Below are 10730 nucleotides of genomic sequence, written 5' to 3'. Positions count from 1 at the left end.
TGTCCTACTCCCTCCGTTCCCAAATACTTGTCTTTCTAGCCATCTCAAATGGTTACAACATACGGATGTATGTAGACATATTTTAGAGTGTAGGTTCATTCATTTTGCTTCGTATGTGGTCACTTGTTGAAATCTCTAGAAAGACAAGTATTTAGGAACGGAGGGAGTAGATCTGAAAAATTACAAACTGAAATCATAGACAAATCTAAAGAAAGGAAAGGAATGTAACACATAACAAACTCACAATTCACCTAGGAACATATAGGAAACTGAAGAAAGAGAGGAATGAAAGACTAAAACTGAGAACTAGATTGTAGCTAGCTTATACTGATAAAACACTCGAGAAATAATATGAGGGTCTCCTGTAATTCATCCAAATCTGAAATGTCTGTGAAGACAATGATGCCAAAAAAGAGAAAATGTTACCTTATTCACCCAAATCAGAAAAGTATGAGAGGTCAGTACAACACTGAAAGAAAACTAATTGATACTCCTCTGTATCAAATATAAGACGTTTCCGCAGTTCAAGCTAAAGACATGATCCATGGTAGAGCAAATCCAAATCTAATCTCCAAGTAACTGAAACTAGGAATGACTAAGCATGGCAGATTCAGTATAGCCTATAACTAATACTCCCTCCGTTCCTAAATATAAGTCTTTTTAGACATTTCAAACAGAATGCAACATACGGATGTATGTAGACATATTTTAGAGTGTAGATTCACTCATTTTGCTCCGTATGTAGTCACTTGGTGAAATCTCTAGAAAGACTTATATTTAGGAACGGAGGAAGTAGTAACTAAGCAAAAGAAGACCAAGAAAAAGTTATACTTGAACAAATGAAGAAAATAAGAGGAAACCTGAACAACAATGACTGAATAAAACTGACAGAAGAAGAGAAAAGAAGACTGAAAATATAACAAGTGAACCTAATAAGTGGAAACCTAATAAGTGGACACATTAATAAAACTGACAGAAGAAGAGAAAAGAAGACTGAAAATATAACGACCCAAGACCGAAAATCTAATGGCTGGAAACCTAATAAGTGGACACATTAATGAAAAAGCTTTCAGTAACGTGACATGGAAAATGTGTTGTCCATGTGCCCTGGCTCTTATGACCATATTTTTTTTATAAAAGGCATAGCCTCCTTATCTAAAACAATTTAGGCGTTGTTTGGCCCGTGAAATATTTCTCGTAATTCAGGTTGTTTGGAAGCTCTAGATATAAGAAAACACATGTACATGAAAACAAGACTGAAACTGATCAACTATAAACAAAACCATGGAAGACTGACACGGTTTAATTTAAAAAATACACGAAGATTAGTTCGAGCAAAAGACCTGAAAGGAATGGATGAACATGAGCAGTTTGGCACTAACAGACAAAGATAGTTTTTCAAACTGTAGAATGAAGTAACTAACTAAATAGAGCAACATATCTGGTTAGGAAATTCAGAACACACACACACACACACACACACACACACACATGCCTCTCTGTATACCTCTGATACCAGATGAAATTTTTGCTGATGGTGGCTGCAAAACATATTTTCGGTAAAGGTTTGGGTGTATCTTTGAAACAGCGGCCCTGTTTCATGTTAGTCTGATGACCTAGTGCCAACTAAAACCTGCTACTATGCATGATAGATATTTTGGCGTCCACTAGCAAAACTGTACATACCTAATATATGGGACTGAAAATCTAAGCGAAAGCAACCTTCTGATAAAAAAGACTTAAGAGCAAACCAAGCTATATGCGCAAAAATTGCAAGAACTTACTAAACTGTGATGACAAAAGGCAAAACCTATATAAACAGACTGGTCAGTTCATCAAACATTCTGTAAACAATAAGTGTGGTGAAAGATATCAGTGTCACACTGCTCATGTGCATCTCCCACACGATCTGCAAAACTGTAAAATGATGATAAAATTAAGCTAGTTGCGCGGGCACTGGTATGTAGCAGCAACTAAACACTAATATGCGCAATATAAAATCAGTAAACATAGGAGCTGCAAATAAATACGGAAAAAGAGCTTACAGGAAACACAAATATGTTTTACTGTAGATTCCAGTTTTCACATTAAAAGGAGCAGCATGCATACACCCACCAACAGAGAGAAGATAGGGGGTACACATAAAAACAGAGAGACTGATCTCCAAAAACCAAGATGATCCGAGAAACCTCAACCCACCTCCTTACATGACAATGACGTCTACTATCATCTTTGGGTGGTCATGCGTGCTAGTCTTGATAATGATTAGCACAACTGTGCGAACCTTCAGCTCCTTTCTCGTGAGAAACTCCTTCCATTCTTCCTTGAAGAGGATAAGGCTAGCCTTCTAGATCTTGTACACAGTAGTCCTGAGGCTCCCCTTTGCTCATGTTTGAAAAAAGAGATGTGTCAGTCTAACTGAATATAAAACCGTGATCGAAAATGAGAATCTAGATCAAAATATATGATGCACGCTGAGAGAATAATTACTGAAAAGAAACTGAAAACTGAGTAAACATGACATGATAATGGCTGCTCGACTAAGCAAAACTCAAAAAAGAAAGAAATGGAGAAAGAAAGAGTGAAGACTGAAGTAAGAGACTAATGACTGAACAAAAAGAGACTGGTGAAGAAACTAAAAGAGATGAAGACTGAAGAAACAAAAAAATTGATGAACCGATGATTGAATGAATAGACTGAAAAATAAACAGAAAGAACTTTTCTTTTTGAAAGATAAACAGAAAGAACTTTGAAACTGATTGACCGATGAATTACTGAATATGACTCCTTCCCCTCGCCACATTGATATGAGGCTCAAGATAACAACCATAGAATGACCGAAGAAGAGACGGAGAAAAGACTGATAACTAGAGACAAAGACTGAGAATTGAACTGATAACACCCCAAGCTGAAAAACTAAACCTCAAAAGGAAAAACTGAGCTGAGACGAGATTTAAAATGGACAAGAAAAACAGAACTAAACTTGGACAATAACTGAGCAAGAAACAAACAATGATTTGAAAACTGAGAAACAAGAATTACTAACAACAACTGAAAACAAGACTGATGACTGATACATAGAGATACTACGAACTACTAAGGCTGAAAAGTGTGGGTGTGCTTGATGAATTAGTGTGTGTGGTCGAAGCACTAGGGACTAACTGAAAGAATGATAACTGACACTTAACATAGAAGGCCTGAATACTGATATAGAACTAAACTCTCAAGACTGATGGACTAAACAATGATGTCAATGAAAATAAGCTCTTTTATATGTACGTGTACTAGTAACTTCAGGAACTAAACAATGAATACTAAAAAATGATAGAAAAATAGAAAAACTGTGCAATATATTGAAAAAGGGAAGACTAAACATTCACTGAACTATACACATTGAATCCTATTAACTTTCACCAAAATTTGTTTATATGGCAGCCAAAATGAAGATAAACAAATTGATGACTGATCATTCAATGGTCTGAATTAGACACATTGAGTCCTATTAACCTCCACCTAATTTTGTTTTTTGACAACCAAAGTGAAGAAACAAACTGATGGACCGATCATAATAGCTAGGGCTACGTACATGAAAAAACATTAATTACCTAGGGCCTGTCATAATTAAATATTCAGCACAAGCATCCTGAGAAAAATACAAATGCCCTGGTGCTGAACATAGCTAGTATATTCAATGACTGAGCCCCAAAAAAAATCAACCTACAAGATCCAGTATCCCTCATGATAACGAAGAGCACGTACACTGCACATAATAGACACTGAACTAACAGAAATGCCATAAGAAACAACACCACTTTCAACCCAGTAAAACACATGTCACAACCCCCCTCGGCTGAATCAATGAGCAATAACTCATTTTCATCATTGATCAAAGCTCTCTCATGTGAAAATAGAAACAAATTTCATCGTCCCACACAGCCGCACTCGAACACCGAGGAGACCCGGTTTTTGGCTATCTGATGGGGATGGGGAGATCCGGTTTTTGGCTCTCTGATGGGGATGAGGAGATCCGGTTTTTGGCTCTTTGATGGGGATGAGGTGCCTGCTCTACCTCAAAAATGGATTGAATCAAGGGAAAGGAGACTCACGAGCCTACGTAGTGCCTTTGTGGCCGTGGTACGGCGTCGACTCTTCCCTGTAGCTCTAAAGATAACCTACAAAAAAGTTAAGTTGTGTTGTCTGTTACTCCCTCCATTTAGCTCTAAAGATAACCTACAAAAAAGTTAAGTAAAAGTCATATCATTTCTGCAGTTCCATATAGCCCATAATACCGCACATATTCCAATCCGAATACGAGCTGCCGTGATATGTTCAACCCCAGCTAACCACAAAGACGCAATATCTACTGGAGGATTGATATTAAAAGCTATATGAATCATTCTCCAAAGTAACTTGGCAAGTGGGCATTCAAGGAATAAATGTTGTATTGTCTCATCCTGAGCACAAAAACAACACCGCGAATTGCCTACTCATCGCCTCTTAAGTAAGTTGTCCTTTGTGAGTATTACTTGCTTATGGACAAACCACATAAAAATTTTAATCCGCAAAGGAACCTTAACCTTTCATATATGTAGTGACCTTGAGAGGGGGCCAGAATTAGTCAGATCCGTATAAAAAGATTTCACCGTAATATCCCATTTTTAGTTAACTTCCATTGTGTTGAGTCCGGCATGTCGGAGAGTCAAACTTCAGTCAATCTCCGAACCAAGTGCATCCAGGCTGTCCATCTCTCACCCACTAACGTACGTCTGAACTGGATGTTCAAGGGAATAGTTTGAAGGATGATACCTGCGTAATCCTCCTTACGTTGCACAATATTGTAGAGGGTGGGATATTGTAAGGCCAGAGGCGTCTCTCCTAACCACGTATCCTCCCAAAATCTTGTTGACATCCCGTTGCCAACCAAGAATTTGACCCTACGAAAGAACATATCCTTCGTTCTCATAAGTCCCTTCCAGAATGGCGAATCAGTCGGTCTGATGGTAACCTGGGCTAGCGTTTTTGAGTGCAAATACTTATTGCGCAGGATTTGAGACCACATGCCCTCCGGCTCTGTCTCTAACCTGTACAACCATTTGCTCATAAGACATTTATTCTTAATTTTCAAGTTCTCAATAACGAGGCCCCCTTGGTCTTTAGGTCGACAAAGGATATCCCATCGCGCGAGACGGTATTTCCTCTTGGCCTCATCAGACTGCCAAAAGAAACGAGATCTAAAGAAATCAAGTCGCTTTCGGACCCCTTTTGGAATTTTGAAGAACAAAAGTAAAAACATTGGCATGCTAGTCAATACTGAGTTAATCAAAACTAGCCGACCTCCATATGACATCTGCTTGCCCTTCCAGCAGCTGAGACATGTGTGTGTGTTTGTAATTTGTACCTTAGTGTACTGAGACATGATCGTTTAGTGGAGGGGTGCCGGTGTGGTGCAACCTTCCTTTCTTGGTCCACTGGGACGGTCATCGGTAGTCGCGGAGTTGCGTCTCCCACGGTCCACCATGACTTGCTGGGAACGCGATTGTGGGCTTCGCCTACCATGGAGGCAGTGACCCATCTTCCATGTCTGATGTTGTGCTTGGAGTGAAAGGAGCCGTCTTTTACTCTTCCTTCCATTCTTGGTGCATCGTGAATTGGAAGATCAGTGGGGTCTCGGATGTCAGGGCGGGGGCTTTGGGTGGCGGTCCGCATGGTTGGCTATCCGGCGGGCACCATGGCGGTGATGGTGGCTTTTCCCTCTTGGTCGTGTGGGTGGCAAGAGGTGTAGGTCCGGTGGCTTGGGCGCACTCCCTGTCACCGGCAATGGCGTCGGTCCGATCTGGACCTGGGGATCTGGACTTGTCACACTTGTCCTGGAGACATCATGGTGTCACCGGGGAACTGCCGAGCGAAAGCTCCGCGCTTTGTCGCGGACGACGGTGACGCTTGCGGGTGCCGTTCTCATCTTGAAGACGGCATCGTGGTTCCCTCTCTATGTCCAGGTTCCGTGTGAAGAACCTTGTTCGTTTTGGACTCGGCAGTGGTGACGCTTAGGGTCGTACTCCCTCCCGAGGGCGTTGTCGCGGAGCTTAGGTGCTATAGGGCATAGCGCGTCGTTGTTTTCAGTTCTTCTACGTTCTCTTTCGATTGCGTAGCCGCAATATGGTCTGCGTGATCCGTTTCTCTTGAGATAGACATTGTATGAGGGCTACCTCACCATCTTCTATTGTTGGGTCGTGTAATCTGTTTGATTTTTTGCTCTAATAAAGCAAGGCGAAAGTCTGTTTCGACTTTCCGGTTTGAAATTTGTTCACACTACTTTCTTATTCATAAATATCAAGGAAGTTAAAAATATGCTAAAACTATATATGGTATCACTTGCAAAAATTTAATGTACATTGTTCGCTTTCTGGTATTCTAGAAGTAGAAATAGTACATGATGATACTTAGAATAATAAGGTATTATACGTGATACCACATGGATGTATATGAGACATGGCATAATGTAGGATGTAGTTATACCCGCATCCATTTCATACAACCTACGGAGCTTCTACATATTGATGCAAATAACTCGTAGGATGATATACTACAACCACACTGGTCCAGGATCTATAATATCATGGTTGTGATATTAGAAAATGTGTACAATTTTTAGTCATGAAGAAATAGGCTCTCTCCGACTCAAATAGCTAGAAAAAAATGTGAACTTAAATGTACCTTTATTGAAACATGATTGTTAATCTAGCAATTGTAGCCTTTGCCTTGTCTTTTTGTCCATTGCATCTTGATTACTCTTAATTGTTTCTTCACAACTCTTATCTCTGGTTTATAATGTTAGATTATCTTTAACTCTGCCCTCTTAGGCTTACCATTAATGATCTCGTAATTGATATAGGTATCTCATTGTAATTGATGATATATGGGATGAAAAGCTATGGAAAATTATCAATTTGGCATTCTCTAATAGCAATAATGGCAGTCGGTTAATCACAACAACCCGTATAGCCAGTGTAGCTAAACGGTGCTGCTCATCCACCAATGATTCAATCTATCAAATGCAACCACTTAGTGATGATGATTCTAGAAGGCTCTTCTATAGTAGGATATTTTCTCATGAGAGTGGGTGTCCTCATGAATTTGAAGAGGTATCTAGAGATATATTGAAGAAATGTGGTGGTGTGCCATTAGCCATCATTACAATAGCTGGTGTTTTGGCTAGTGAACAGAAAGTAAATTCACATGATGAGTGGCATGTTTTGCTCGAGTCTATTGGGCGTGGACTTACCGCAGACCCTACCGTGGACGAGATGTTGAGGATACTATCGTTCAGCTATTATGACCTGCCTTGCCCTCTGAAGACATGCTTGATATATCTAAGTATGTTTCCGGAGGATCACAAGATCATGAAAGATCAGTTGATATGGATGTGGATTGCCGAGGGTTTTATCCAATCTGAAACAATATGATCTAGTCTCTTTGAGATTGGAGAAAATTACTTCAATGAGCTTGTGAACAGAAGCCTTCTCCAGCCGGTATACGATTTTTTTGGCAATGTAGATGCCTGCCGTGTACATGACAGTGTGCTGGATCTGATTTGTCAATTGTCAAGGGAAGAGAACTTTGTTAGTGTATTGAATGGTAGCATGTCATCTCAAGGCAATGTCCGCAGGCTGTCCCTTCAAAAAATTATCAAAGAAGAACATCAAGACGCACCTCTTGAATCTGTGAGTATGCTACAAGTTAGGTCCATTGCAACATTTGAACCTGCTATTGGTCTGATGCCTCGTCTCTCAAGCTTTGTTGTTTTACGTGTATTGGATTTGAGTACATGTGCACTTGTTGATCATAATCTTCAGGGGTTGTGGAGTTTAGTTCACCTGAGGTACCTAGGCCTATCTGATACAGGACTTTGTGAGCTCCCGGAAGAGGTTGGAAAGTTGCAGTTTTTGCAGGTGCTGGATGTGACAGGAAACTGGCGTATTAGAAAACTGCCATCAAGTGTTACTAAACTAAGAAGATTGATGTGCCTACTTTATAAGGAAAGATGTACTCGGCTTCCAGGTGGGATTGGAAGCCTGACAGCAATGGAAGAGTTGAGTTCTATCCTTGGCGACTCTCTAAGCATTGTGAAAGAGATGGGCAACATGAAAAGAATGAGGAAGTTTAAAATTGAGTTTGAGCATATGAGCTTGGAGTTGGAGGAAGCTTTTGTGAAGTCACTAGGGGAAATGTCCAACCTCCAAAGTGTAACCATTAGTATTGATGGTAGATATAAAATGATGGATCTCTTGGGGGAAAAGTGGGTTCCCCCTCAAGGCCTCCGGGAATTGAAGTCACGTGGTGGCAGAGTATGTAGATTCTCTAGGCTGCCAGCATGGATAAGAGAGAACCCCTCGCAGATGTCGCAGCTCTCATGGTTAGAAATTGGCCTGACGGAGGTGCGACAGGTGGATCTGAGACTGCTTGGAAGGTTGCCGGCTCTTCAGATTCTCTTACTGGAGTGCCTCCGCCAGGGGCCTCTACTGGTCGAAGCAGATGGGTTCCGTTGTCTGACACTGTTCTACTTGTGGTCCAGTTCGCCGGGCCAAGTCGTGTTCCAGCCAGGAGCTTTGCCCAAGGTGGAACGGATTGCGCTCCATACCGGTCTGTCCGTGGCAAAAGAGGAAGTAGATGGCAACAACGGCGGTGATTGGTTTGACACCGGCATCGGGAACCTGCCTTCGCTTCGGAGTGTCAATGTCGTATTCTGCACTTCCCTACTGCGAGAGGAGGACGCCAATAAAGCGACGTCTGCGCTGGTGACTACACTCCGTGCCCATCCTAACAGCCCCGGCTATGACGTCAACGTAGAAGGTACGTAACTAAAGAGTGACGGTGATGCTTGTCTTTCCTTATTTTCCTTATTAATGCTCGTCTTCATATACTGATCAACCTTTACTCCCTCTTTCTTCCTTTCTTCTTCCCAAGATATATACAGTGACGACGGCGAGTGGCTGTGAAGAACCTGCGTGCAGGTTTGTCACATACAGTTTGTTTTCCCGTTAGAAAAAGGGAAACGTTTTAGCGTGGTGCGCCGGCCGAACGATTCGGCCGGTCGCTCGCGAGCCACGCAATGAGCCCCCCATCGTACGCCTCGCACATCACCCTGGCCCACCTTATCTTCTACCTTTTTCTTCTTCCTCCCGATCCCGTCCTTCTCTCTCAGCCTAGCGTGCTGCTGGCCCTCTTCTTCCTCCCTCGGACCCCGCCGCCGGTCAGCCCTAATCCCGTGCAGGTCCCTACCTCCAAACTCAGCGCCCTTGCCCACTTCTCCGCTGCCGCGCCCCCCTCCCCCTCCCCCCCAATACAAGTTCCCCCCTCCCCGGCGAGCCTGAGTTGGAAGCCGCCATGGATATGCCATCCGCGAGCAGCTGTACACGTTCTGGAACCACCCACCGGAGATGCTACAAGCTCGGCGGCGCCTGCACCAATGTTACAACCGATGACCCAAAAAGTTGCAACCGATTGATTCAAAAGCTTCAACCGCTCGTATATAAAGCTTCAACTGGATACCACGACTGAAAAAAGTTACAATCGTTCATACGAAAGCTTCGATCGTAGTTTGCCAAAGTTTCAACAGACCACCCATACAAACTGAAAAAGCTACAACCGTTCATGCGAAAGCTTCAAACTGTATTTGAAAAAGCTTCAACCGACCAAATAGATAAGTTTCATGCGAACACTACGAAAGAAAAAAAAAGATACAACCGTCGGCTTGGAAAGCTTCAACCGTGAATTGAAAAGCTTCAACCCGCTTTATACAAAGCTTCAACCAACTATATAGAAAGCTTCACACTCACGAGTACACAACGAAAAAAGTTGCAATTGTTGACATGAAAAGCTTCAACCGTATTTCTGAAAAGCTTCAACCAGAGACCGCGACAAAAAGCTTCAACCGTATTTCTGAAAAGCTTCAACCGTAATTTTGAAAAGCTTCAACCGTATTTCTGAAAAGCTTCAACTAGAGACCGCGACAAAAAGCTCGAATCGGCAACTCACCATTGATGCAACTGACTACTGCGGTGGCATCCCGGCGGAGCTGCAACGGCGACGAACTCCAGGGACCGGCAGGGTCGAATTTTTGTTTGCTGGGTCCATTTTTTTGCTGCATAAGAGGGGCGAGGCCATGGGGCACTTGTGCTCCAACCGGCGAGCGGCGACAGCGACGGCGAGCGGCGACGGCGACGACGACGGCGAGGGCGAGTGGCGAACGGCGACGGGGTTGACGACGAGGTAGATGCCCATGGCTGGGTGTGGGTTGGCCCGCGGCGCTTGCCCGTTCCTCGATCTGACGCGGAAGGTAGACGACGATGCGGAAGGGGCTCGATCTGACGGTTGGGAGGCAGTGCATCGGACGGCCTGGGCTCGACCGGCCCAACTGTTGGGCCGGCGCACCGGCGCAGATCACTGCCCTTAGAAAAAGAACCCATCTAAAGATCCCATACTATGTATATATACGTGCCACATGCAAATATTTTTTTCTCTCTGTTATTCATAAAGCCATGCTTATCCTTTGGGATGTGTCCTTTTGTAGGTTCTGTCATTATTTACTGGAGAATTGCGGTGCGTCTGGAATCTGGCCGACGGCGACATGGATCAACGGCACTTGCTATCTTTCTTGGCATAAAGAAAAAAAAACAAAAACAAGAAAAAAATTAGGAAAATTACAAAAAAAAACTCACTATTTTCCGAGC

At 42.8% G+C, this 10730-nt stretch overlaps 1 pseudogene; it reads left to right on the top strand.

Annotated features, from left to right (window-relative positions):
• The window catches only part of LOC123186996 (disease resistance protein RGA5-like), a 14559-nt pseudogene that overhangs the window by 1565 nt on the left and 2264 nt on the right, over nucleotides 1–10730 (top strand).

Source organism: Triticum aestivum, chromosome 2A (genome assembly GCF_018294505.1).
Source record: "Triticum aestivum cultivar Chinese Spring chromosome 2A, IWGSC CS RefSeq v2.1, whole genome shotgun sequence".
Classification (NCBI taxonomy): Eukaryota; Viridiplantae; Streptophyta; class Magnoliopsida; order Poales; family Poaceae; genus Triticum; species Triticum aestivum.
The sequence above is the reverse complement of the archived record's forward strand: the minus strand, read 5'-3'. Positions and strand labels throughout refer to the sequence as shown.